The 3,761-nt window shown below is 41.2% G+C and overlaps 1 long non-coding RNA gene across 1 annotated transcript; it reads left to right on the top strand.

Annotated features, from left to right (window-relative positions):
• Positions 1–300: 300 nt before the first annotated feature.
• On the top strand, positions 301–2,547 carry LOC129603236 (uncharacterized). Its single transcript, XR_008692961.1, has 3 exons — positions 301–571; positions 1,605–1,706; positions 1,952–2,547. It is a non-coding gene; the product is annotated as an uncharacterized LOC129603236 (long non-coding RNA).
• The last annotated feature ends 1,214 nt before the right edge of the window (positions 2,548–3,761 follow it).

The raw sequence follows: 3,761 nt of genomic DNA, 5'->3' as shown, positions 1-3,761 counted from the left end.
TTGCACAATTTGGACTGGCGATGATTTGCTTTTCTTCCATAATAATCATGGATAATCAAGGAAGAAACTGCAGTTCACAGATGTTATTCAGGGACGGTTTTTCCTCCTTTTTTCACATTTTGAAAATGTAAATTTTCTCATCCAATGGAGAGAGACCTAGTCCTACTCTGTGACCGGGTCCCAGGTGTCGTCACACTGGTAGGAAGTTCTCCCTGCAAATCCTGAACCACCACCCCCACAATGATCCCGAACCTAAACTGGACTTCCGCCATTTCCCCCCTCTCACTCCCCGTGAACAGATGAGCACGGCAGCACCCAAGTCCTCCCATAGAAATAGTTCGGTTTTTGGGTGTTCTAACAACAACACCAAAGTCGCTTCACTTTACCAAGGGATCAACAAGTGAGGACTTTGTGGGTCACTTTTATTTTTAACGGACCGGTGCCAGAAACACTGCCTCAGCATTTATACGTATGTGCTTTTCAAACGAGGGTGCGTACAATGCTGGATTTTTTTACGGCTCCTGTTGGAAAAAAAGGCTCTATTCCTACAGTCCGTCATCCACTCACTGAAGTAAGTACATGCTTGATATTTATAATGTTTTAAAATGTTAGTTTGTCTGTTTAAAATGTAGTAACCTATGTGTGAGGCAAGTTAGTAGCTAGCTATGCTAATGGCTAAAGCCAGTCGACCGAGCCTTTGTCCCCTTCAAATGTGCTCATGTGGGCTCCTGCAGCCACACACCTGTGTGGAGAAAAGCTAATGATTATCGGCATCGAGTGTCTACAGGCAGGGAGCGGTGGGTCTAGCTCGCTGTAGTAAGTATGTGCTTGATACTTACTATGTTGGTTGGTCTGTTTAATATGTAGTAACTCACATGTGAGACAAGCTAATGGCTATCGGCATTAGAGCGGCTACAGGCAGGGAGCAGTGGGTCTAGCGTTTGTCCTTTTTCTGTAATCGCATACACATGTGGGGAACAGCTGATCGTTATCGCCCTTCGAGCGGCCACAGGCAGGGAGCTGTGAATCTAGCTCGCAGTGGGAAGTTTGTGCTTGATACTTGTGATATCTAAATATGTTAGTTGAGTCTGTTTAAAATGTGGTAACCCACATGTGAGACAAGTTAATCGCTAGCGTTGCTAACGGCTACAGTGAGTCAACCGAGCCTTTGTCCCTTTCAAATGTGCTACTCTGAGTTGGCGCAATCACACACCTGTGTGGGGAACAGCTAATAGCAATGGGCCGCTCCTGTTTGTGTGTGGCGTTAGCCGTTAGCATGCCGTTAGGCCTTTGCACTTTAGAGCTACAGCTGGTCGTTCGCTACAATAAGAAACTGCAGATGAACGCGGTTATGTTTGTTATTACCCCGTCCTGTATCAAGGCCTAAATCAACTTGTGATTTGGGGTTATGTCATTGTTCTATCAAATTCTAACATGATTAGTTTGAATGGTAACTGTGTTGTGTTGCAAGCTTAGTTGCTAATTAGTCATCTCTACAATAACTGCTGCTTATCTGGTCAGTAACCTATAGCTTGTACCTTAGTATTATATTTGTAGGACCAATACAATTTAAAGTAAATGTAACAGTCTTTTCTATACTGTAGGAGGGCAAATCCCAGTTGCCCACATGCAAGGAGGCTGTCAAACAGAGAAATCACTGCAGACTGTTGGTACAGAGACATCTGCTGCCCAGCTCAGGAGTGAAGGTATGTAAGTTTGTATGTACTAACAGTAAGATAGGCAGTAGAAGATTTTAATTTTAATTGGTATATACAGTTTAGATTTTATATTTGGAACATTTGTAACAACTGTTTATCTGTTGTTTTACCACAGACAGGCCTGTCCTCTTGTTTGGTTTAATTTTTTGTCTGGTATTGTGTGTTCTTACATTAGAGAAGGTTTTGAGCTACATAATAATGAACATTTCACTAATCTACAATTCTGATTGCAGTACCTTTTGTTTTGATGAGGTGACAGCCACAGCTTCCATCTGGTAGAGGACTGCTTCCGCTCAGTCTTCCAAATAGTGATGAGAACAAGGATCACCACATCTCCCTGGTCATCTGTCTACAACTATACCTGTACTGCTGCAGAAACAGGTTTATTAAGAATGATCAAAAAACATAATTAAAAGCAGTAAAAATACATCAGGTCATTATATAATTTGAACCAATGCTTTTTGTTCCCAGGTAGGTCATGCAGTGATTGCTCTAAATATTAATGCACATTTTTTAAATAAAATTATGTCAGAGCAGCAGCACAAGTAAGACAAAAACAGTGAAATGTGTAAATGTAAAATGTATTTATATTATTTCAGCTATGCTCTCAAACTTTTATTTATTTGTATAATATAAGATAAAGTAGTGTTTTCTATTAGCGAGAGTTTTCCAGGTAAGTCGTGTTGTGAATATTCAAGCTGCACAGGCCATTAAGCATACGCATTAGTAACCGCTAGTCGCTTTGTAAATTACATAAATCAATTAAACTGAAGTAAATGTGACATTACCAATGAGACACATCTTGCATCAGCTGAAATGTGGCGACAAAAAAAAACAACAAACAAGGTATGCGCTTCCGCACAGAGGTGTGGTGAGCAGCTTCGCTTGCGACACGCCCAGAAAACACAGCGTTTGCTGATGAGGAGTGAGAACCACATATTGACAGGGGCAGTGTGGACGATCTAAAGAGTTTTATGGGATGAAAATTTACAGAGACCTTACTGAGACATTGAAGTCCAATATTCTTTAGAGTGAAAAGATGTATGATCAGGGAGCTTTAAAGAGAACGAGGACTGAATAGGTATGCTGTCAATTGCTACGATCTTCTGTCAATAAAATATAAAATAAAACCTCTGAGCCCTGACTTTTATGTCTTCTTTGGATTAAAAAACAAATGTTGAATGTTCTCAAATAATATAATATTGCCGCCCTCCGCGGCTCCCAGTGTTTGTTTTTTTCATTGAAAACGTGGGTGTTGCCGGTGGCCGACCCCTGGTCTAGATCATCCTTATTCACTTTTTTAAATTGTAGTAGTGTAACCTTAGTTAGTATTCCTTTTTATTGTTTTATTTTGGGAAACGTGGCATTTCAGCTACTGTGATTTTATTTGTAATTAACATTAGTTCCTACCTGCCCTTGTTGACGGGGGACAGGAAAAAGGTGACGCGCGTTGTGTAAGAGCGGCGTGAAGAAAAAAGTGTACATGTGCCTGTCTTGCCGTGTGGTGCATTAAAAGAATACCACGTAAAAAAAAATGTAGCCCGTACCAACAGCGAGAAATCAGGGTTACAGTAGCTTGTCTGCCACAAATCAAACGCTGCACGTGAAAGGGCGCACCGTTCAGCTTCTTATTTTCAGTTTTAAACTGCCATAATTTGCCATAACTTACTTACGTTCATAACTATACTAAATACCAGCGGTTCATGGTCTTGGCGATCTATGCACTAAGTAATACAACGTTGTCATCTCGTGAGTCACATGATAATGATGAGACGCTGTTTTTCCAATCATTAAAATTAAAAGACTGCTTCCACTCAGACCCGAACCCCGGACAAAAAGTTTTGCGGCCATGCATCTTAACCAATAGGCCACCCAAGAACTGATCATTGATTGTTCTACAAGAGACTATATGACATAGTCAACTACGATGTTTTAGGACCAAAAGTGGAAGTCAATCGCCACCTACAGGCCAAAAGGACGTAACACACTCTTCACGCAGTGCAGACTGAGCGCTGACGCGTCAGATTCGCGACCAAAGCACGG

The sequence above is a fragment of the Betta splendens genome, chromosome 16 (assembly GCF_900634795.4).
Source record: "Betta splendens chromosome 16, fBetSpl5.4, whole genome shotgun sequence".
Lineage (NCBI taxonomy): Eukaryota > Metazoa > Chordata > Actinopteri > Anabantiformes > Osphronemidae > Betta > Betta splendens.
The sequence above is the reverse complement of the archived record's forward strand: the minus strand, read 5'-3'. Positions and strand labels throughout refer to the sequence as shown.